General features: G+C 39.9%; 2 long non-coding RNA genes across 2 annotated transcripts in view; one reads left to right on the top strand and one right to left on the bottom strand.

Moving 5' to 3' along the window:
* LOC110363996 (uncharacterized) overlaps positions 1-18,468 on the bottom strand; it is a 32,887-nt gene extending 14,419 nt beyond the window's left edge. Inside the window, exon 1 of the long non-coding RNA XR_002422442.2 lies at positions 18,168-18,468. This is a non-coding gene — a long non-coding RNA (uncharacterized LOC110363996). The remainder of the gene's footprint in view (positions 1-18,167) is intronic.
* LOC110363995 (uncharacterized) overlaps positions 1-25,900 on the top strand; it is a 368,778-nt gene that overhangs the window by 97,688 nt on the left and 245,190 nt on the right. The window lies entirely within an intron of this gene.

Below are 25,900 nucleotides of genomic sequence, written 5' to 3'. Positions count from 1 at the left end.
TTTTCCTTCCACTTGAATTTGAGATACCCACTGCCTTTCTGTGACCAGCAAAATTTTCACAGCTGAATGTTGTTCCTGCAGCTGAAGAATCTGACTTGTACAGTAAGTGTGATATAAAGAACTATTCATTACTCAGTTGTTTCATACACACGTCTTGCTTTGCATGTTTGCTTCGCTGTATACCTTTCCATAGGCTCATTCTGTAGCTGCTGGAGTAGCAATGCCTATATAGGAGCCTGCAAGACTGCTGGCTGCTCTTGTACAAACAGCTTGCATTTAACTATTTGTATGGCTGTTTTAAGCAATTCTGTGTCAGTCTGAGCAGGTCTCTTCTGGCTGCCACATGCTTAGTGGGCACACTATTCACTTTGATTTTTTTTGTTCTTATCTCTGCCAGGGTAATCCTGAAATTAGGGTACACGAGAACATATGTTTAGTGCTACTGTATAGAAACTGGATGTACTGACAGGATGCTGTTACCTCAGAGAAATGCCAAAACAAGACCATTAATCTTTCATTTAGGATTCAAACTCTAGATCCAGGCGTCTTTTTTTTTTTTTCCTTCTGGGAGAGATGCAAATCATTGATGCCAGAGATTAGTTAGTGTACACTGTGTCCTCTGTTCCTATTTTCATCCCTGTGGTTTCCCAGCTCTGGTATTCACTGCAGAGCAAGTGAATATAGAGTTAAATGCACTGTCATTCTCAGTCTATTGAACATCACATCTGTAGTTAATTAGCATCCAAATGCCTTTAAGCTGATTGTCTCCTTGGTCACACTGCTCCAGAGTTTACAGGATGAAAATACCAAAAGTTCAGAATTAATGGGTTGCATTGTTGCTGAAGGGATTAGTGGAGGTTTGAACGTGTACCATATTGAGGAAATAAAAAGGGTATTCACATTTAAAAATAATAATTAGACAAACGTTGCTGGAGAACATGAGTTAATTTATTCTTAGTCTTCATATATTTTGCAGAATTTGTTTATATGTAGGTAATTAAGAAAGAGATTATGAACTCTAATAATTGACAGGCTAGTGCCTTTTAAAGAGTCAGGGTGAATTGGAGTGAGTTAAGAGAAAGGGTTCTTGTTAACTTTTATCTGGCTGGGATTGAAATGGGGATGGATCAACAAAGAAGAAAACAGAATAGCATGACTGTGTTTTGGTTAGCAAATGTATCGATCTGTGTCAATTGAAGCATGACTGAAGCGTAACATTTTTTATTGGGAGAGGTGTTCTAATTGCTCGGTAATGGACTAAAAGGAGAAAGTGCAGTGTGAGAGTGAAGAGTTTAATGTGAATGCCTGAGCCCAGGACAGCTGGGAGCTGTGCTTAGCAGATCCATACAACAGAATTATTATGCCTGTTCGCCCCTGGTAGTGGCGTAACCACAGGTTCACTCAGTGATACCAAAATGTGATATCCAAATGGTGTAAAGAGATAAAAGCTGCTATATGCTCAAAATAAAAAGATTGCTAAGGTCATAAAAAATCTTTGCTGGAGACATTCACATTGTCAGCTCTTTTCATGAAAATCCCTGACTGCAAAACTTGGAAGCAACCCAGCCAGGCAGCTCTGGGATTTACCTTTGCAAGCGAGGGTAAGCCTGGTAAAAATTAAACTACTACAGTGTCTGGATCCTTTGACCCCCATGGAAAAGGAGATTCTCTGTCTTCTGCAGTGGAAGAGCAAAGGAAACATCTGACCTATATGAGACGTCAGGTGAGAAGCAACACCCACCATTGGCTCAGCCGGGAGTGGGGGGCACAACCAGCCAGGTTCCCTGTGGCACCCCCATGCACACAGGTGTGGTTGAAGGCTTTGTTTCAACTTCTGGTGTGCTGACTCAGGCCTGGCAGCTCCTGCAGCCAGCTTAATCTGCACCGGGAGTGTAACTAGGACCTGCCAGCTTTACCTGAAAGGAGAGTGCAGCATGGACTCTCCATCTTGCTCACCTGAATGGTTTACGCTTTGCCTGGTTGCACTGCTGGGGCACTCTGTCATTTTTCAGCTTGCTGAATGCAGATGTAAGTAATGTACACATTTCAGGCCTGCCATAGCCCAAGGTTATTTATGAATTAACATTTTCCTTTATCATTAGGTAGAAGTAGTTTAAGCGAATAGATATTGAATGCATAAATCTGCCAACTCCACTCAACTAGGGGACAACAGTTGGAAAATAGCATGCCAATTTAGGCAAATTTCAGAGAAAATGTTTTTTTCTACCCTCATGGCCCAGACTGAACATGATTTGAAGGCTCATTTCTGATGCAGTGGTACAGTGGCAGAGCTTCTTCTTTAAACAAAATAAACCTTTGAATGTCAAAGCCTGCTGAGGGTATCAGAGAGTCAGTGGTGCAGGAGAGTTAACATACTACCTGTGGAGTCCTGAGTTGCGGTCCAGCCATTTGCTCCGAGGTAACAGCAGGAAATGAGTTAGCCACCTCATTTTTGGATGTGCTCAACATCCTCGCTTCACCCGAAGTCAAAGGATGCTGTGGATTTCTAGCACCTTGTGATGAATCTCTCCTGTGGCAAGAAGGCATTTGTGTGGTTTAGAGCAACAAACAGTTTAATTAGTGTTCTAGCCTACAAGGCCTCAGGCTTCAAAACTGGAAGAGTCAAGATGCTGAAAATCAGGACTGTGGGACATCACAGTGTGAGACACCTGGAGAGAGGAGGTACGCTGGGCTCAAGTTCCTAACAAGACTTTTGTTGGAACCACAGTCTCCTCGGTTCTGCTGTCAGATCATGCTCATAGTCCTATGGCCTGTGCAGTACATGGCAGCAAGCCCCACCACCCAAGGGATAAGCCTTCACCCAGCAGTTCAGATTGTGTATACACTTGTTCTCAAGGTTTTAGCTACATTTTAAAGCTGAATCACCCTGAGAGTTCTTTGCTGGGAGTCTGCTGCTGCGTGGACTCAAGGGTAATGTGCTGAGTGGGGTTGTCCTGCAGACTCCAGTTCTGTTGGAAGGAATATCTGTATTGTACAAAACCTGCTGTCTGAAGGAATATTGGTATTGTACAAAACCTGCTGTCCTTGTTAAGCAGGCTCAAAACCTGTCAGGTGGCACCCTTTCTGGAAACTGCTTAGGCTACGTGCAGATTTGGGCTTTCTTCTGCCCTGTGTGACCTGCAAACCCTTCAGGCTAGGACAGTCCTGGCCAGCCGGCCACCTGCTCCAGGACCTCTGTCATGGCTCCTGGCCTGTTCTGCTTCCCTTCACCTGCACAGTGGAGGTTGGAAGGGCATATCTGGCTTGGCAGATATTGCATTTGTCAACCTGAACTTTTCTGCTTGTCACACCATGGTGGAAATCTTGTCCTCACTTTTCCAACCTGCAGGAAGAGAGCTTCTGTCAGAGCTTCTTCTTTAAACTAAATAAACCTTTGGATGTCAAAGCCTGCTGAGGGTATCAGAGAGTCAGTGGTGCAGGAGAGTTAATGTACTACCCGTGGAGTCCTGAGTTGCGGACCAGCCATTTGCTCCAAGGTAACAGCAGGAAATGAGTTAGCCACCTCATTTTCAGATGTGCTCAGCATCCTCACTTCACCTGAAGTCAAAGGATGGCTCATGCTCATATGGCTCTCTGACAGAAGGAAAAGTGTGAGGTTTGGTAATGATTTTATAACATGCTTGGGAAAGGGCTCCAGCAAACTCCACTCCAGAGAGTGATCCTTGTGCTGACAAAAAGCTTTCCATAGTTACCTGGTTATAGATACTGGAGTCTTTAAGGAAAGGCTGAAATATTTTGAAGGAGAAATTGCATTTCTAAAGGCTCTCTGTAGCCTTTATAAAGCACATCAAATTTTAATTTCATAGAAGGTACACAGTCTCTCCTGCCTGCTCTGCTGTTTCAAGATGCTCTGCACCAACCCAAGCCGCATCCAACTGACACACTGATTTGTGCTTCTAGATGAAGGAATCTGAAAAGCCTGTGGTCCAGCTGGCTGTTTACAACAAACCGTTTTGATGAGACAGTTCTTTTTCTTCCTAAAGCACTTAAAATTTTAACAGAAAAGAGAGAAAGGCAAAAATAGAACTATAATTTATTATCCCCATTCTACGAATAGGAAACAGGCTGTTTTTATGCCATCTTTTGAGAGGTAGACCTACTGCAACCTGCAAATCCAGATTTGCTCTGTCTAGACAACTGGAAATGAGTCTCCTATGCTGATTAAAGGCTTCTGTCCAGTGAATGTGGTATACACACCCCAAAGTGCCTGTCAGCCTGGCTCAGCATGCCAGCAGCACACAACTAGTATGCCATTTGCAGAACTCTGGATGTAACCAGATTTCTGCAGCCTGCATGAAAGAGCTTCTACGGTGTGCTTGCTGCCTCCGTAGTGTCTTCAGGAAGAGATGCTGAATGTGGTGTGCACTCTCCCCAGGCTGTGCTGTCTGTGGCATAAAGTTTGTCACAGAGACTACGTGGTTTGCTCAAAACGGATTTAAGATCCTCTGTCCTCAGAATGTAATTTAATTGCTTTAACAAAAGGCTTTTATTTTGTCTTCATAATCTCAGCTACATCCCTTTAGCAGCTGCCTTTTACATAGATACACCTTAACACCTTGACAGTCCAGACGTTCAGATGCTATTAAGGCAGGCAGGTAAATTGAGTGCGTCTCCTTCACAGCACAGTTACCTCCCCAGCATGTGGCAGTGAGGTATGCTGTTACTCTGAGCCATAACGCTGTAAAGACTTTGAGACCATCTGTTCGAAAACTGCCTGTTTTATCTTGCTGGACATGTCTGATGAAAGCCGTCACAGCAGAGCAAGGCACTTTAAACCCATTTATCTCACTGAACACTGCCACTGTTCCCCTTTTTCCTTTTGCTCTTTCATTGTCTCTTACTCCTTCTTTTGTGAAATATCAAGAAACAATGTTAACAGATTGCAGTAATCAAATAAGCAGCAGTAGCACTGGCTTTAGCTTTTTCACCTGGCATGAATGGATGCAAAATGTGGTAAGTCTGACAGATGCAACTGCCTTGGATTGAAAGCAGGACTTGCACACTGGGGCAAGCACAGGGAGGAAGAAAGGAAAGTGTGAGAGAAAGGAACATCGTTTGTATCACCCTGGCAATTTACATCCAGTGCTTTCTGTTGTTCCCGTTCTTTAGCATACAGCAGAGTTTTGTTCAGGCAATGAGCTGGGCAAAGCTAGGGAGAGGTTAGAAAGATGCACTTCATCTCTTCCCCATATTTGTTCTCTAGCATTGGCCAGAAGGTTGCTGGTCTTGTGGCCAGTATGTCACATAATTGATGGAGGTACTGCCCAGAGCCCTGAACTGATTTGACTTGCCAAGGCACCCCATTGGGCACAGGTGCTACTCTGCACTTCTCAGCCTGTGGAGAGTTGTGGAGAAAAATACGTGGCAGCTATGCAGTCTGTCCCTGCTCCCTCCCCACTGTCCTGCTGCAGCTAGTACGGGGTGCCACAAAGACAGGTCTGTGTTTGGCAGGAGAGCAGCAGGGCTCAGCTCTCAGCCCACCTGTGTCTCTGCCTTCTTCTATGGGGAAGCCATAAACAGAAAACAGGGATTTTACAGAATCTGTTTTTCTGCCATGGAGTGACAGTAGCGTTGCAAACAGAGCAACGAAGCTCCACTGAACTAGCACACAAGAAAAGTGCATAAAAGAGCAGGATATTAATTTTTTTTCTTTAGTAACAACCCCAAATCAATCCATCAGTTATATTGGGTAATTACCAGCAGCGGACAGGGAAATGATGGAAATAAGTGAGCAGATGCATTTCCCTGGTAGGCATGTGGTCTCAGTATGAAAGCGATGAAGGAAATATTCTGACATGGTCATAGCCCAGAACAGGCTATGCTTACCTGAATTATCTATAACAAAAATATGCCTTTGTTCTGTAAAGATCTAAGTATGATTATAAGTTTTAGGGTTATACTGGGGCTCTGTTGCTAGAAACGTTTTTAGCTACTCTCAACTGTCCAAAAGTAAATCTGTGTGTGTGTATAGACTGGATTATGTTTACATGTAAAGGCAAACCAAGTAACATCAAACTGCACATCAACAGGAGGACTTTTCTCAAAAGTGCTTTATTTGATCAATTCAGACATTTTGAAAGCGGGATTTTGTCTCTAAAGTTTACGTATCTCAGTCTTTCCTTCCTCAACTTTAATTCCTTTTATTGAAATGGAAAAATAAAAAAATACTAAGGTACCACGTTTGTACCATTTCAGTCAAGCAGTTTAAAAATATTTTTACCTTTATGCATTAAGGAAATCAAAAGATGTGTTGAATCTCAGTCTACAAAGCAGGTTAGAACTAGGAGGACAAAGTGACTGGGGAGAATGAATTAGACAAATGACAATTCTGGCTTCCATCAATTTTCTCCAGAACTGACATGTTTATCATGGAAGTCAATCCACAAAGCAGATGCATAACACAGAGAGTGTCATATATCTGAGATGATGCAATCTCTCTTTCCATAATGTCAGATATATACACGAGCTGTAAAACGGCCTTTGGAGGCCAGCAAGTTTGGTCTTTTTTGAGCTGACAGCAACGCATTATTCATGAGTTAGACACTGTCTAGATGGCTGAGATTGCTGTCAGACTCAGGAACATTTCGCAATTTTTTTTGTAGGCAAATATGAGCAATAGCAAGAGGGGTCCAGCCTTTTCTTCTCTTCTCCTTTTTGTTGTTTCCTCTGTTCTTCAGGCTGTGTAACTTCTTAAGTATGACATCTTGATGAGCAAAATAGAGAACATGTTATGTGAGAAATCCCAGAAGTCAGGAAGACCATGGTACTTGACTTATATATCCAGTTCACCTTCAGCAATAATTTTGATGCCTTAAATTGTTTCCATTCTGTAAATTTGATGATGTGTGACATGGAAGTGGGGCAGACAGCATAAGGAGGGAGGCAAAAAGGAAAGATGAGTAATACAGCAGCTCAAAAATGTGGTAACTTCTAGAATGTCTCCTTGAGTTGGTTGTGATTTTTGAAGGAAATTGTTTATAAGCTTTTAGGTTATATATTTTACAGGACTTACAGGGATTTTTATTATTAGTTGCTGCAGCATTTGTGTTGAATATATTTTCAATTCTGTTCAGGTGACTGAGTTGAAGGAAAACTGAGGGTGTCACATGCTTCAAAAGATCACAGTTCCTCTAGCCTTAGTGGAGATGCAACATGGGGTGTGTATCACAGCATGACAGCCCAGTCTTTGTGCAGCACAATCTTGTATGTGATCTTCACTGAATCGCTTAACCAACCCATGTTATTAATTTCTGTTCTGTAAACTAGAGGTATACTTTGGTGATTAAAGATAAAACCTGTTATAGATTTTAAGGTTTCATACCTGCTTGTCATGCAACCTATTTATATAGAAGGTAGCACTGTCTTTAGTTTGAGCAAAGTGTATAGGAGTAAGCAAGCGTATTTGTTGTGAGGTATCAAAATCCTGAAAGAAAAATCCTGAAAGCAAGCAGTAACTGTCAATTGGGGAAAGTGTTTTGGCAGAAGAATTTTTTAAGTAACTAGTAAACATTAATGGACTTTAAATGTGTAACTCTTCCATTTACAGATGGACTTCTGTTTCTGAAGACCTGAGACACTTACAAAATATTTGCCTTCCAAAGACTTTGGGATTTAGGTAGTTAGAGTTTTTTTGGTTTTATTCCCTCAAGACTGTGAACAAATGAAAGGGAATAAGAAAAGAACCGTTAATACTGCTGATAGGTAAAATGCCTGCTATGGATAGATGATGGCTTTCACTTCAAACCTGCAAAAGTGGTTTCTTAGACTGACACAAGCAGAGCAGTTATCTCTCAGTTTCATGGCTGCCTGCTATTACATTTCCCTCTTTTTTGCATATCTCATTCTACCCAGTAGATACCTCATTTAAGCCTTCCTTCTTGCTTTGTTTTCAATTTTCTTGTTTGTTTTGCTCTCTGAACTGGAACTCATTAGTTCTTGCAACTCAGGTTCCAAAGGATGGCACAGGTCTGGTCTGTCCTATCTGTAAATCGTAGAACTTGGACTCATGCCTATTAATGGTTGCAAAAGCAAATCCTGTGCTGTCCTGCTAATGTCCTTCCTATCAGACTTGGAAGAAATGGATACCATCTGTTCTTTCTCATTATTTGAACCAGATCAACCATAAGTATCTGGAAGGCTGTGAGGCCTGGTGAGACCACCAAACACTGTTAATTCAGGACCTAGTTTTGGTCACAGGCAAGGGGGGGAATTGTTTGCTATTTATCTAGCTGTTGACTTTTGGCGTTATTGCACTGCGTACTTCCAGAACCAGTTTGAATCTCTTGCTGGGAAAAGCTTGTGATTTTGTTTGGTTTAATTTTGAATAACATGTTTGAGGATATTCAGATTTGATTATGAGTACTGCTTCCCTCAAGGAGTGCTGGGGTTTGTAGTTGGAGAGGGCAGGCTGAGCAGGGGAACCCGGTGGATGACACTACTACCAGAAGAGCTGCTCTGAACATAAGGAAACAACAATGAGCTGCTCTGTCAACCATGCAACCAGAAAGTCGACATTTTAAAACTTAGAGGTATCAGTTTCTGTCTTAATGTTATGATGCAGTGTCTTATGACTTGAGAGTGCTCAGGGCGGCTGCATGTTTTCGAGTCCTACAACCAAAAACGGGATAAAGTTTTCACAACATGCTGCATATTTTACAAAACTGTTTTTGCCACAGGTCACATTTACCACCATTTCTTTTGTTCATTTAGCTATTAGAATGTTGGGAAGAAAGTAATTTTAATGGAGTGCCTAGGAAAGCAGAATGCAAGTAAACACAGGCAATACAAACCACTTGGTATTATTATGCCAAGAACTGTGAGGAATTTTGGGTTTTCAGAAGTAGGGGTCTCTGTCTGTGTATTAAGGATTAGCCTGATGTAACAGACTTGACCAGGAAATAGTTTGAACTTTGAGAAGCATTGACCTTTTTCCCTCCTCAAATCAGTGTTACCCTGAATCTTCACAAACCAAAGCTCTAAAAAGATTAAAAAATATAATTATTTGGAGACGGCAGGTTGAGTGGAAGATTTAAGTGGTCAGTCAGATACTGTATTTGATTTCAGATTTCAGTACAGAAGCAGTGATCAACAATTTAAGCTTCATATCAGAATAAGAAACACAATGAGAACCTTTCCGACTGTATCAGGCATTGCCACATAGTAGCTTTTTCAGAAATCTCCATTTCCACTGCATTGCCTGGTCCAGTGGTGAACGAGCCACATGGTAGAGACCCATTTTGCTGAGCTGGGTACACACGGCTCAGGTCTTACCGAGCATATGCTGCCAAAGCTGAGGGAAAACATTCAGGTACTGCAAGAAGCATTTCATGCTGCAAAACAATTGTTAAAGCAAATTTTCATCATTTGATTTGAACAGATTTTACATGAAAGTAACCATGTTTACCCAAAGAAGCTTAATCAGTCAGAGGATTGGGTTATGAGTAGGAAATCTCAGAGCTAGTTAAGAATTCATCCTGAAAACTCCTTCGAACACTTAATTCAATTGTTTTTTCTTACCTCCCTCTTTCAATACTGTTCTATGGAAGGAAGATAATTTACTGCAGGGAAATGTTTAAATTAGTTTAAAATTTATCCAAGGCACGGAAATTCTTTTAGTTCCATTTTTATACCACCAAAGGTTTCTGTGAGCTGCCTTCAGCTGGAATGCACTTAACCTGTATGTTTGTAGAAATAAACAAATGTTCTGCTTTCTGAACTTAAATGTAGATTTTCAATGATGTTTCTTATTTTTTATCTTCTTAAATGTTATCCTTTCTGAAATTGCTGATAAATTGGTATACAACCTCTCTAGTAAAGGCAAGTCCATTCTCATTTCAAGATCTGTAAAGATGTCAAGTTCAGCTTAGGAAGCAGACTAAATTGTGTTAGACTTTCAGGGCAGCTCAGTCACAGCAGGACTGAAGAGACTGTCAGTTCAAACAGCTCAGAGAGTGCGGGTTAGCAGATAGACTTTGTTGTTGAGGATCATTTAAAAAAAAAATAAAATAAAAACCATGGTAGGTTTTTTTTTTGTTACAGAACTGGCATGAAACAGAAAAGGATGCCTCACATCTTATCCCAGAAAAAGGCTTGGAAAATGTAAAATGAGTAAACCAAAGTCAGCAGTGACAGAATGTTCCAGCTGTTTGAGAAGGCTTGTAGTTTGCAATTGTATTCCTGTTTATTAGCTTATACCAGAAGCCTCCTTCTCCTCTAAAGAACTGCATTGACAGCAGAGATGGGAACATACCAGTGGCTGTAATTATGCTTTGGCAAGAGGTAGAAGGAAAGTGGTTTGATTCAACATTCAGACATGGCCACTGAAGTCTCTCAAAGTATCAATGGTTTATGACCTTCTTTAAAGTGATTCTGCTTTGAATGTTGTCTCAGTGAAGTCCAAAATGGGACTTACTAATGAGGAAGCCTGGATCCTTTTAGCAGGTCCCTGGGGGAGTGCAAGGCGTTTCAGACACTTTCCACTTCAACCATTCCAATTTGTATGAATCCTATAACCCAAATGACTGTTTTAAACTTTTTAGCTAGTGTTTAAAGCAGAGGTTTAAACCTGGACATATTAAATCACCTCTTCCCAAGACAAAAATTTTCAATAGCAATTAGGAACATTTGTTGACACAGTGCACATAGCATGGCAAGATTCTGCCCCAGGCACAGTGACAGACCTTGTTCTGGTGCAGCTGGAACTGCTGTGCCTTTCCAAAGAGAGAAATTGGTCCAAAATCTTTGTACCATTTTGTGTAGTTTCCAGATATTAGATTAGTTTCACAGCCTCTCCTGCTATTGTGACTCGCAGTGATGCAGGAAGATATTCACATGGTTGCAGTGAGCATAGGAATAGTAGAATTTCCTCTGAGCAATGTCATTTACCAGTCTGCTACACTGTGTAGTCTTAGCATCTGGAGCTACAGGGGGGTTAAAAAAATAGCAAGAAAATAGAGGATTTCCAAAAACCTCGAGGAGTTGCCCAGCATGGCTGACACATTTCTCATTTTCACATTTCCATTTTCAATTAAGAAACTGAAGTAGCTTGATGAAAATGCAAGTGTTTGATTGCATACATGGAAATTATTTTTAAGTGGTTTTGGAGATAACATGTAGATGAGTAGGAAAAATACAAACTCTGTCTTTTGCTCAACACGTCATTGTGAAAAAAATCCTTTTTTTTTTCCTCTTATCTCCTGATCTCCTTTGAAATATTTCTGAATGGCCACCTGTAAAAATCACTAGATAGCAAATGAGTAACCAAGTTTAGAGTCAGGGAGAGTGCCTGAGCATTTAACTGATTATTACCTGCACTTGGCTTGGGATATCTTGTAGCTGATCCATAGTAATGCTCATTAAATGTCATTAATATATTAATAAAAATGGAAATATTTTTATCAGTAGATTATACTAGCTTTGGAAATTAGTCACATTTTGAACCTGCAATACTTTATCATCCACTGCAAAAGCTTTGAAAACAAACAGAATTTGTAATTATTTTAAAAACATTGTTTCTATTTATAAATGCATTTTGACTAAAAGTTTAACAAGCCTGACATTTTTAAATGAAAATACTTCATTAAAATTATCATTATTGGGTAGAATATAAATTATTTTGTCAGCTGCCTTACATATCAGGTTTTCTTACTAAAAAAAAGAAACAAGAAAACCCCTTCTCCACAGAGATTTCTGCTTGTCTGACCCTAAGCCTTGTCAAATGTTGTCAGCTAAGGATAATTGCAGAGCAGCAGGTCAGACAGGAGAGATCGGCATCCACATCGTGTACTTGTCTCTTTTCCAGATCTGCTCTATGATACCTTGAGTATCAGCACAATGAGTAAATCTCACTTCAGAATGGCGATACAGCATTTTTCATTAAGATCAGAGAGCTGCTGTGATGGAAACTGATATATAAAACCAAACCAAACAAAACCCAGGCAAACAAAACACCCAAATAACAAAACAAAGAGCTTGTTTATTGAGAAAAATGGAATTTTGTATTGGGATATTTTCAAAAAGATGGTGAATGATTTAAGTTTTTATAAGGCAAGTAAATGTTTGAGGTAAAAAATATTATAAGATAGAATTTCCTTCTTGTTACAGTCGTGCTACCTGCATTACCTGTGTTTATGCACATGTGCCATATTTATATATTTTTCTAGACAGTTCTCATTGTTACCACCAACCAGGGATGGAAGAAGGAAAGTGTAGATGATGAAATAAACTGGAGTGGAGGATGGAAATTCTGCCTTTTCATAGGAAAGCTGTCAGATAGATTAATGGCTGGGCTGAGCCAAATAGTTCCATTATCAGATCAGATAAAGACCTCTCCCCTCTCTTGCTAAAATAAATGAGAAAGGGGGCTCTGATATGGATTGGGAGTGAATTAAAGACAGGATAATAGAGTTCCTTACTGCACGTGTGTAACTACTACTCTGATAAATTAGGGTGAATGCAATCTTATATAAGCCAGTGACATCCAAGTCTTTCAAAAATCTTGATATATCTGTTTCTACCAATACAGGTGTGTTTTATTTTCTTGCCTGACTAGGAGGAAACCCACAAAGCATGTGAATGAAATGGAAAATCACTGCAGCAGTGCCACACAGGCAGATAACACCATTATCTTCCACTCAACAAGAAATAATGCCTTGGTTCAGATAAAGTGTGTGTGTGGGGGGAGTGGAATACTCTCTCCCAGTCTAGCAAAACAAACAGATAAAAGTAAAGCAATGAAGATAATTAATTTAGTGTCCTGTCCTGGGCCAATATCCACATGCCAGGAGAGCAGCTGGGAGCATGCTAGCCCTAAAACCATGTTCAAGAGCTGTGTTTTGGGAGGAAATCTGACCCTCCATGCGTGAGATGGGCATTTAGGCTCTAAAGTGACAAAAAGAGTGACCTGAATGTGTCCATGGGTGTCCTGCGTGAAGGGCTCCTGAATGACATAATACACTGTTCAGATTCTTTTTGAAGCAGCTGCATTTCACAGGTCACGTTCCAGCAGTTTGTGTGTGACCAAGTGAATCAACTCCTCACTGGTCCCATGTTGATCGCACAATATGGAGGGAGGGAGGCTGCTAATCTGTACTTACCTCACAGGAGTGTGTTGGAAAATTAATAACACAAAGTGAAAGGAGAGCTCAGAGAAACTAATTGACAAGATGAACAAGGCAAATGACAAAAGGGGCTGGAAGAACTGACTTGGTGTGTGTGGAAAGGCTGCAAATGAGACAGGAATGCTCCAAGCAGTGAATGCAAGGTGACTCAACAATGTTCTGCAAATATTTGAGGGAATAAACAGTGCTGGGGAAGATAAATTAGTACAACAAGATTTATCATAAAGAGCAGGAAGATGATCTGCCAGAAAAACTTTTTGAAAGACATAACGGACAGTGAAATGAGTCTTCCAGTGACAAGAGGAGATGTAACACTGAGTATTTTTAAAATGAAATTGGAAATCAGCAACAGAGAGCAGTCCTGCTTCAGGTGAAAGAATGAATGTGTGACATACTACTGTAGGCATCTTCTGGGTTTTGACGCTCTTATACACCATTCCTTCACATGTGGGTTTGTACCTTAGGGATATGGTGTTCTAGGAAAAGGAAAATAAATATGAAATGCAAGCTGGACATAAAGCAGCAGCCTTTTGACAGCATGGGAAATGAGTGTGTAATCATACTGAGCCTTGCTCAGAAGCCCAGAGTAACAACTTGCAATTGTCTCTGTAGGGGCTTTGTCCCTTGTTCAGAGCCAGCAGAGCACTGTGTCTCATGATGAGCTTTACCCTGTGGTACCGGGTTCACTGGGACTTCCCTGGGACCTTGACTGGAGGCTGCTGTGGTTCTCTTCACTGGGTCTATTGTGCTTTTCTTCCCGGTGAATCGGAGGTGTAAGGACTGGAGACAGAGGCTACTGTGTGCCTGAGGCTCAGCCCTCTCCAAGGTGGGTTTCAGCTAGGGTGCCCCTGTGATCCAGGAGTTCAGATTTGTCTTTGGGCTTTAATGGACACTCCTGGCCATATCAGGCTGTTCCCAAGCCACACACTTCACTTTATGGCACCTTACTTTCTTTTAAAGTCTTTGCTGAGCAACCCTATTGAAGACTTTAGGAACTGTAGTTGTATCAAATCACCGGAATTTCTTAATTCACAATGACTCTCCAAAACCAAACTGTGACACATCCATGTGGCAATGCTTGTCTTTAGAAAAGCTATATTGACCTGCCTTTGCTACGTTTGTTTGTGCCTCCTGATTATACTATATATTATACATATTATACTATATATTATACATTATACTATACTACAACTTTAGCTGTCTTTGCTACCCTTCATTATCTCAGTGGACCTCTGGGAGTTTGTTCTCAGCAGAACTGGGTTTAGACCAGAATCCCTGTCATACTGTAAAGTGTCTTCTGTCTATTTTGCCCTGCTATCCATAATTTAACACAAATTAGTTATGTGGCCTTGGTAAGAAATGCTGACCAGAATTTTCTCTCTTTTCAAATACAGAAGGACTTTCTCATCATCCTACCCTATCTTTATTCGCTTTTGAAGATGATATTTGGTAGATAGATGTGAGTTTGTCACAGAATGTTATGATCCTCCATCAGAATACTCTAGCAATCATTTAAGATAATAGGGGTATCCCCATATTTCAGTCTAGCTGTGTTGGAACCTCCTGACCCTGTTAACTGCAGAGCTACCCTCCTCTTGGTTTTTTTTGCAGAAGAATGCTTGGAACAAGGTGAAGTGCTACAATCTGTTCTAAGAAACCTCTCTGAGAGGACTGGAATTGTGGATGCTTGTTTTCCTTCACTTGTTGAGAAGCCAAGCAAAATAGGTTAATACACATCCTGGTAACACAGTTTTGAATCATAAGGGGTTCAACTTGTTCTTCTTCTTTGAAAGTAATTAACTGTATATAGATTTGATTCTGTGTGGTATGTACCTTTTAACTATGTTAAGATTTTTTCCTGGTGATCCTGAGCTTCTTCATAAAACATGAAACTATTTATGTGACCAGACTACACAAGATCCTTTTTCACATAGCCCAGTGTGAGTAATGAAGATATGTGAGACCTGAAATATGTTTAAGTGATCTCTAAAATGATAATATCTATGCTATTTAAAACTTAATTAAATTTAAAAAAAAAAAAAAAGAGATCTGATTTTGCTTCATCCTTCTATCTGAGAAAATGACCTGCATAAAAATCAGATGCATTTTACTTGTTAATTCTTTATTACATGGTTTTAGAGAGCCAAATTATTTCCTATTTCCCATACAGAGGTTTGCTCTGGATATCAGTCTGTCACCCTTTTGTTAATTTGCTTTTCAAGTTCACAGTTTCAAAATATTAAATAAAAAATCTCCTCTGCATTATGCAGAATGAAATGGAAGGAGGGCAAAGTGATGGGAAAAGCTTGTGGGAAAACAAAGCAGTGATCTTACACCCTCTGCTTCATCTCATATTTCTTTTTGCTCTGGCTACATGACCATTTTTTTTCCAAACATCTTTCAGCTGTGTTACCCCTAGGCCATCTTAGATACACACGTCTGTTCTGTTGGCTTCCTACAAGAGAGGCACCGGCTCTTCCCCATGGATTGTGTGTCAGTGTCACAAAGCATGTACTCTTTCTGTGTTATGAAGATGGCCAGCACTAGCAGGCAGCTCAGAAATGCCAACTTTAATTACAAATTTTACTTCCAAGAAGAGTACACAGATTATGCCTGGGTATCTTAAAAACGCCTCTTGCCTTTTGAACTCTGACTGTTGTGCTTCAAAAAATGGTTAAGACTTCTGTGTTCATGGTTACCAGTCCTTGCTTTTACCCTGTCCTAGGAGGTACCCGAACAGAAACAAATGACAACAGACAATCTTCTGTGCCTTGAGCTGGCTGGCAGTAGGAAATAATGCAACTTCCCATGAAAAAGAAAAACAAAAAACAAAAAAGCACTGGGAACATGGTGCTTGCTTTGTTTGCTCCAAAGGAAATTGACCCTTCGGTTCCTGAATTCAATTGTTACAGAGGGTGTCTCAGGAACACTCCTGCTCCTATTGCAAAACAGGCATTATAAAGTACCTCAGCCTGACGTAGTTTTAAACTTCGGCCCACAGCTAAAGACTCATCACTATGCACAGTAATGGGAAAGTAACTGGCTACTAATTTCTTCCTGGATGATGAAGTACCTTGCATGTAATCTTGCTTAATAAATGAGCATATAATAGATATATACATATTAGTCAACATTTTGGCAGAATGAAGTGAATGAAAATATAATGATGTTTACTCTGTAGACCCATAACACTGTTAAAGCAATATAAAGCACATCTGAGAACTGGGTCAGAGGAAAATATATTGCCAGAGGTGTGCATTTATTGTAGCATATTAAAGTAGTTCATATATACTTAGTATAACATGAGTCTAAGCATCAGGTGATGATGTACTCTAGATTCTACAAGCTTGACAGCAATATTGACTTTGTCTCTGATTATTTTGGGCCAATTTTTACTGCAATATTTAACTCAAATTGTTGAACCTTTGTGTATAATACCTGAGAAAGATGTCTGGAAATTGATCTGCTCACTCTGAGTTTATTCTTTAGAGACTTATACAAAGAGGATTTGTACATGGTGGGCTGACCAAAGAGTTCAAGGTCAGCCCAAGACCTTAGCAGGGCTGTGTTCTGTCACCCATGATATTCAATTATCTTGGTGACTGGATGTGGAGATGAGGCCTTGGTGATCGCAAAGGAGAAGCAAAGTTAAGGGATTTTATTATTATGTTGACAGATTTTAGACTTTGCTTCTGACCTTGGCTGTAATCAAACACGCAGAACTTTTGCAGAAAACACTCTGTTAAAGGGGCAAATAGAAATTCTGATATATGGCGCTAAGGGTTCTGCGGTCAGTGACCAAGAGAATTTTTTTTCATGCCTTCAAAATTGTGGGAATAAAGAACACTGGAGATAAAGTCCAAGTGTTTGGTGTGGTTCATATTGTGGTGTTGTTTTAGGTTGTTGTTTTTTTGTTGTTTTGTTTTGTTTTCCAAACTAACAATGCTTAATCCATTGCAATTTTCTTGTGTTCTTAACAAATCACTACTGGTATAATTCCACTAATTTTCTATAACATCATAGAAGAACAAATTGTTCCTCACTTAGGAGATATTAAGTAAATCTGAAGAAGGTAGTTTGCATCTACCTGAGCTGCCTACAGATACTATTTTTAGCTTTGGAAGGTGATGGCTGCACTCCAACTCCGAGAAAAACAGACATAAGTGCATTGATTAATTCAAACTTTTATGCACATACTTAAATTTTTCCATGTTTCTCAAGCTGGTCACTCGAAGCTGTTTTTTCTTATTGTTTTATTTTGGTTGCTGTTGGTGGTGGTTTTTGTTTTTTCTAAAGCAGCATAAAATAATGTGCTACAGAATATGTAGATTCTGGAAAATAAAACACAGGTCACATACTCTGGGCTGAAAAGCCACAGCCCTAAATTTGCTGTGCATCAGTTCATTGACTCAAAGTTGCACGAAGAGACAGAAGAGACAGTCAAGAGACTTTTTGACTTTTAAATGATAGCGATATAGTCAGGTGAGGTGTGTAATTCTTACTTGAACCATTTGGTTTTGTGTCATAATTGTGATTAATGAGATCAAAAGAAAAAAATTAAATGGATTCTTACAGGTTGATTTTTTAACAGATATTCTAGGAACAGATCTGTTAAAATCTATCAAGTCTTTGAATGACCTTATGCAACTTCTAAAATAAGGTTTTTCCTATCCCCTCTTCTTGCAAACAATTTAGTTCTATGAGTAAGACTTTCTGAGACCAAAAAAAAAAGAACCACAAAAACAAAACCAAACTAAACCAAACCAACAAAAAAACCCTAAACAAACAAATGAACCAACCCCAAACAAACCAACCAACCCCAAAACAAACAAAAAAAAACCCAAAAACAAACAAAAAAAACCACCCACCACTTTTAGAAGAAACAAGCTGCCCACTTCATGCGTATCCCATTGCAGAATATTCACATCATGTAAAAACAGTAGTGATTAATCCTAAAATACTCTAGAGCAAGTCACTGCATAGTTTGTGTCAGCAAAATTAATTTTAGTTTAGAAACACCGTACTTACTCTGGATTAGGAAACAAGGGGAAGTACTATGTGAGATTCAGGCAATATTGAAACTTCTGTTGAAGCGAAGTGTTATCTTCTCATCCACTACAGTAATTTTGAAACTGGGAGTTGTCTTTTAGTCTTAAGATCCCCTCTGGCATTCCCCAAGTCCAGTCTTTTGATTAGTGCCGTAGAGACAGGATTTAGATGACCAACACAGACTTCAGTGTTCAACTTAAAAGTCACCAGAAAGAAATAAGTACTTTCAGGGCATGAGTTCACTCTCCTTAAAGTATTTGTACAAAAGTCAGATGAATTCTGTTCTAAAACATCTCTCTCCCTCCACTAAAACCCAGGGAGTTTCTGGTCATTAGCACGGATTAAGGTATCTATACAACAGCTGTCTGAACCTCCTGAGCCAACATGTCTGAGACAAAAGCTAGCAGGATCATTAGGAGGTTTCTGAGGCTGGAGGGAATCTGTCTGTGTGAAAAAGAACTATGTGGAAAACATTTAGAGAATAAAATGGAAATATATGTATTTCAATGAATAAAATGGTAATTTTCTGGGGGTTTTTTGTATGTTTGTTTGTTTCTTTTTTGTTTTGTTTGTTTGTTTGTTTGCTTCTTTGTTTTTTCTTTCCATAAACAAGCTGCTTGGTACATTTGTCTGGTTGAAACAAGTTGAGGATATTGATGTTAAATCTGGACTTTGAAATATAAAAGTCAGTGGATCAGGGCAGTAGTCACCCCCTGAAAAACAAAACAAAACAAAACAAACTGCCTTTACTACAGATTAAGAAATATCCTCTAGATAATGGCAAAGAATCATGCAGGGTGCTCAGGATATCTCCTAGCTTATTTACTAATTAAAAAATGACTGTAGCAGGAATCAATATTGCTTGATCTAATAAATCCTTCACTACCTCTGTGACATCTCTACACAGTTTTCTCCTTCTGGTTAAACTTCTCCTAGAATGAAGATTAAAAATTAAATCAGTATGGGCCAGTCCGGAGCCCTCTCTTTACTTAGTATCAGGCAGAATGGCTGAAGTCATCATTCTCAGTAAGAGAGTTACCACAGTGAGGTTAAAAAGAGAAAAATCAAGGAAGAGAAATCAATGCAGTAATCTCTATGCACTAAAGGTAGATTGCAAATGTGAGAATTAAACACATTGTAAAAAGTGGAATCGGATGAATGATGGACTGAGAAAAAGTTGTGCAGTCTTTAGCCAGTCCCAGGTTATTCAGGTTTGCCAGGGGCTTCTTGGCTGGCAACTACAGGGGTGGTAGTTGAATGCGGAGGTCAGAACCAGCACTGAAGCAGCAGCGCACGTCTCCTTCCTGCCACCCTGCCCAGAGAGGGATCCAGCTGCAGCAATGGAGATGTATTTTATTCTCCCCCTCAGCCAACCATTAGATCCTTATGGGAGCTGGTAAGCAATTAGAACCAGTGGAGAAAATGGTAGGAATTGAACAGGAAAAATAATAATAATATGTTTTAAAGGAAGATAAATGAGATTTTTAGACATTTTATAGCTTTGTGACAGTAAAGAATAGTGGCTTGTCTGGGTACACACAATGTGTGATTTTTGAATTTGAGACGATAAAATGGCAGCAACCAAAAGGCAGGAAGTTAGGGTTGTTCCAGCATGTGTTAGAATTAAATGGAATAAAAAGAAACGGCACAATCATCTCGACCAGGTGTATTCAAAGGTTTCTTTGTGCTGCTGTGTAGGGAAGGGGAGCATACCGGTGTGCAGTGGTGCCTGCACGGCATGAGTTGGAGAGGATTGTTCCACACAGCTCTTTGTGACTGGAGCAGGGTGTTTCAGAAGGAACCTCCCAGGGCTTTCTCCATGTGAAATAAAATACATACAAGTTTTTCTCTGAATGAATTTTACCTGTGGTGTCTTGAATGCCATTCAGCCTGCTGCTTTACAGTGTATTTCCCAGAGCATGATGCATGTTGTAGCACCGGCTGGGAGTTGCCCAGGATATAGTGCTGGCAGACAGCACTCATCTTAGTTATGTCATCTTATAAATAGTAACTTGTGGCTGCTGGTGCTGCTATTTGGAGGTGACTGTATCAACCCAAATATAACTTAAAATTTTTGAAAGTTTGAAATGCAGTCAGTTACAGGTCTATAGAATAATCTTTCCAGTATCCCGATACTTCAAAGAAGAAAGAGAAGTCTGATATTCCCTTTCAGTTTGAACCTTCATTTTATCTCAGAATTTAGATTTCTGGTATTTAAAATTATTATGTTGCTCTAAAGCTATAATGGTATAAATAACATTAGGCTAGAAGATTTTTCACTTCCTGGATTGATATAGTTACACATTGCAAAACAGTATGCAGTAGGAATGACACAGATACATTACCAAAAATTTCCATGGAAGTTTGTACCTATTAAATTAAAAAAGCAACACAAATACAAAAAAACCCTCTGTAAGATGAAATTGTGTAGAGAAAAATTGAAAAGAGAAGGTTTTTAAAATGGACCACTAAAGAGTGTATGTTTTAGGCTCCAGTTGCTTTGTTAAAACATAACCTAACTGTTGATATGGACTCTTCCAGGGACTGTACTACAGTATATCAGGCTGAGCAGTGTAAAAGAATTCACCACTATGTATTTTTTTCAAAGGAAATGGTAATATGTTGGCATTTTTTTTCTGGTGTGGGGGGTTGAGAAGCTGTGCAAATGGCTTCTCTGAAGCATCCTGCTACAATCACAAGAGCAACGTGAAATAACTTGTTTCTCCTTGTGTTGAACTGATTCTGAACAGACACATAGCTCACCAAAATATTTTTCTTCCCCTCTAAAAAGCAGAGAGATACTTTTAAACATATATAACAAATGAGATCATTCCATGGTGTTTCTGTTCATGGCAGGTTCACAACCGTTAGCACCTCTGATAGTACTACCATCCTTGTAGCTTGAAGTGTTCACATGCTGTGCATCTTCTTCTAGTGTGACATTTTTTGACAATCACAAAGCTGCAAAACGTCCAAGACCCAGAATCTGATCTCACCTCATCTCCTTCTGACTGTGGCCCATGCTGGGAGTTAGTCCCTCCTAATGAAGTGCTTGTCTTTGCCTGTTCAATTCTAACGGCTGCAGCTCCACTGTGTCTTCCCTTGGGAGACTGGGATTTGCTATTTGGCCTTTTTTGGGGGTATCTCTTTTTATATCTTTCTTTCACACAACGAGGACAGGTGGGATGGTGTTTTCTTTTTGCCGACATCTGGGCTCAGGGACAAGTAGTCACATTTTGAGAAGGATTCCTGTTGCCACTGGCTGCCCACGAGGCATCCCATGAGGCTGAGAGCTGGCTGAGCAGGAAACAAAACTCTGCTTCTCGCATCACCCACCTCCGCCAGGGCAGTGGAGTAAACAGAGCAGGCTTTGCTTCTGATTATGCTGTGCTGGCTCAGCATCAGATAACAGCTTCTCTAAATATGTCAGTCTAGCAGCTTTTTAAAGAACAGAATTACTGTTAAATCCCTGCACAGGTAACAGAAGATTGGAAGATCAAGCCCAATTATTTTCTTTCTGTAACATGTGCTACCAATCCTTTTGTCACCTGTTAAAACCTCTTTAATTAGTCTAGTTCTGGGGATGTTTTCATGCAGTCTTCACCATATTTTCCAGTCTGCTTTTTTTTTTCTGGAACACAAAAGAGAAGTGGACAGCCCTGACAACGTGAGACCTGCTTCTCAGATTCTCTGTTTTCATATCACTCCCATCTAACAAGAACAAGGTTTGTTCTAAATTGTATCTACTTATTGCTGCTTTTTGAGGGCTTCCAGCATGGGATAAGCAGTCAGCTTATACTCTCACAGTGCATTTCCTATGATTGAGTGTCATCGCAGAGGGCAACTTAAGATGGCTGTGAATCTGCTTGAAAATTCTCTCTCTGTTAAAGCTATATGTATCAGAACAGTTGCCAGAGTTTACTGAGTGCTATAAAAGGAACAGAGCATGACAACAAACTTGTTGGTATATCTTGTTGGAGCATAGATGAACATCTCTAACAATCTGAAGTCTTATTCTGGTTGCCAACTTCATCACATGCTCAATTACTTATCAAATTAATTTGTATTTCAGTTCCTCAAAAGACTGCTGATCTCATGGAAGGACACGCAAAGGACAAGAAACAAGACAAAGTCATCTTCTCAGTGTTTCTATTGTGGAAGTGGTTCCAATTCCACATGTGAAAATGCTTTAATCTACTGTTGTTTATTTTCTTTCCTTTTTTTCTGGTTGCTTATCATAGACATCAGAGGAGGAAAAGCTATGCTAGATCAAACAGCAGCTTCATATGCCTGCCAATCAAAGACTTCTCCCTCACGTTAGCTTTTAATTTTATTTAATCTTTAACTGACTTGTTTTTTTAAAAAAAAAAATCAAATGAAGCTTTAGCCACTTTTGTTACAAAACTAATATACAACTATGGATGACTTTGTGTGGGAAGTCCTTGACACTCCTTCTAAAATGGTGTGTGACAATTTATCGCTACCTGTATTTCTGATCTCTTAACCAGTTTTCAATCCAGAAGGTATATTAGTTCACCATATTTTTCTGGTTTATATTTTCTGGGACATTTGATTCAAACCCAAACACTTTCATGCAGCATGTTCTCACCTGTTTTGTCATTGCAATATTCCAGTCACATGGGACAACCTGCTCTCTTTGCCTGAGTTGCTTTCGCTGGTGAGGAGGGAAGTCATCCTCCTGTGTGCGCAATATCTTTCCTGGCTGCTCTGGTGAGAGACGTTTGTATCACTTACTGTGACAAATCAGGGGTCTGCTGTGACATACCTGTAAGAAAAAGAGGTCTGGTTAGAAAAACTAGAGAACATACTGAAAAAAAAATGATTTAGAAGGCATTTCTACATGCTGATTTATCTTGAGGTCTAGAATAATAGGATCAGGATGAAACAGAGTGTTAAAATGAACAACACTGAGTTTAAGGAAAAGGAAGCCCTTGGGGCTGCCTGTACAGCCCTGTCCTTCAAAAGGGTGAGTGATGCCTTAGCCCATGCTGGGGCAAGTGTTGCCAGTGGAGTTAGTGACAAGGTGTTCCCATCACTGTATAAAGCAGCCACAGGAGCTCATCTGGGATCCTGTCTGCAACTCTGATCACCCACGTGTAAAAAAGAGGAGTTTGGACTACCACAGGCACAGTCACTGCCACTGCATTGACAGCCCTGATGAAAAGAGATTGAAGGGCTCTGTCTGTTCACTTGAACTTAATGAGGGGTGAGAGACAGTATGGAAACTGTCTATAAATATATCAGGAAAGACGAGAGTTGTATGGGTGAAAGGAGTGTGCTGGAATGAAAGCCAAGAGCAGGTATAGTGGCTGAGAACAAATGTAGGCTGTAACAGAGAAGCAGGTTCTGATCCTTAGACGACGGAAGTCTGACATGGTAGAGACAACACATGACAACTTTTAAGGAGCAACAAGACAGGTTTATGGGAGAGTTTATTTGATAGGTTGTCTACAACAGCAAGGTGACCAGGCTAGACAGTCTAACCTTCTCTTGGTATCCTGGACTTGCTCTGAATTTGAGCTCACCAGTCAGGCTGGTCCTCTCTCTCTGTAGCTTCTTCTCCTGCTTTCCCACTCACAGGGTTCTCTGCTGTGTCTGTGCAGGGATGCATACCTTCATACAGCCAGTGACATCTGTGGGAGGGGAAGAAGTTCCCTTGCAGTGTCTCCTTTGCCAGTGATACCATCAGACCCATTATTGAATGTCCAAAATATTTTGGTTTGTTCCAGTATTTTTCTAAGAAAGTAAGTTGGATCCCTTAGTTCTTCCTTTACTCTCTATATGGAGAAGCCCTTTTAGCACCTATGATTCTCAGTGTGTTCCCTACTTTTCTTGTGACAATGTGTATAGTTGTATACACTTATAATTTACTAGATAAGAAAAGGAACTTTAACTGGCATAGTAACAGACATATGTAATTAAACTGATTTAATTTGATTTAGCTATTTGACTGTGCACGTAGATCTCCTTTCCTCTAAGTATCCCATTTATTTTTGCTGTGATACTTTGCTTATAATTAAGGCATGGGGCCTTAATTCTAGATGCTTCTCTGAAACATTTTAGCTTGTAGCTTTTAATCTAACTAGTTAGACAACACAGCAATCACTGAAGAGATTCATGCCTCCAGAGCTCAGTGGATCCCAGGAAAAATTTCAGTCACCCTGCAAATGAATCTATCTCTGCACTGAACAAGCTTCAGAGATCCTATTTTAGCTGAGGTGGCTAAGTGCTTAGAGGGGTGAATCTGGATTGAAGCGTGGAATCTCATGTTTTCTAATGCTAAAATTCATTTACTACAGCATCCATACTGCTTTTCATCTCCAGACCTTTTCATACTTTGTTTGTGGCTGTATTAAAACTTATTGAGGATTAAGAAGTTATGCCCATCACTATGATATCTGCTTTTTCTTCTCTGTTCTTCATAAGGATGAAAGTACTAGGGAAATACTCTTTAATTTCCATATATTATGCCAGTGTGACAGACCTGTCTCTTCATAGGCATGTGATTTCATCCCATACAGCTTTAACCTATGGATACCACTACTAGCATTGTCTCCAAATAGGTTTTCTTGCCTCTGGTCTTATTAGCAATCATTATTTATGGTGGTTAAATAGTACCATGTTATCCGTATGTTTTTGCTCTTCTTGGGAAGATTCTTGGCTAACAGTCTGAAGTAATGTGTAGATACTGTTACAGCAATTTAAAACTTCACCTTTATATAATCAAGTATGGAGCCTGCTAATGAAATATGAAAGCAGTGGGTGTCTGCAGCCTCTGCTTTCTCCTGAGACTGAGACAGTAGCTTATATCCGCACAAGGAGTTCACCTGCTGCAATTCTGGATAATCTTTGCAATCTGATCATTAATTTTGACTTGATTACTGTTTGCTCATAGATATTTAAGGCAGAAGTTTGTTACCAAAACGGGATACATGAAGCATTGGAACATAAATTCAAACAGGTGGAAAGTGAGAGGAAAATCAGCACTGCTTTCCCAAACTTAATTTTACTGTATTCTTGCTTAAACATTTGGAAACCTGTTGGCCTTGTTTACTGTCTCACCAAGGTTAAGGGCCACAAGATGTCAGTGTAGCACCAAACATGAGGAAATGGCAAGCAGATTTTCCGCAACCACTTCAATTGTCACGCTGGTAAAAACCTGTTGGCTCCAACCACGAAGCAAAGTGCAGTGGTCATGAAATGGTCTGTGCGATGAGGAGTCACTTCTGCATCTGAAGTACGGGGAAGCAGCAGGGGAAGACAGGCAGGAGCTTGCACTTACTATAGACGAGGTATGGAGGTAAAAGACAGCGTGCCTGCAGAGAAATGGGCAGTGCAGCTCCCATTTCCAGTAAAACACATGCATCTGGCCTTGCCCAGCCCCAGTAGTTCCCACTCAGCCTGTTGATTGTGTCTGACTGGCAGTTAAAAAAAGGAATACATTTCATTTTGCAGATCCCATTCTATTATCATATATCCTAACACTAAAAAGTAATAATTTTTGATACTGTGGGGAAAATTGTTGAATATTGGCGAGAAAAAGCAAGTGATAGAAATAGAGTTCCTTGCATTGTCTTCTAGATGACTGCTAAAGAAAATTTGATGAATGAGTTCTGAGGCTGATAATAGCTGAAGAGATACCTCTAAGAGTTTGGGTTTGTTGTTGACTTTTTTTTTCAGTTTCCTACCTC

The sequence above is a fragment of the Columba livia genome, chromosome 6 (genome assembly GCF_036013475.1).
Source record: "Columba livia isolate bColLiv1 breed racing homer chromosome 6, bColLiv1.pat.W.v2, whole genome shotgun sequence".
Lineage (NCBI taxonomy): Eukaryota > Metazoa > Chordata > Aves > Columbiformes > Columbidae > Columba > Columba livia.
Note: the sequence above shows the minus strand (reverse complement) of the source record. Positions and strands in the feature narration are given on the sequence as shown.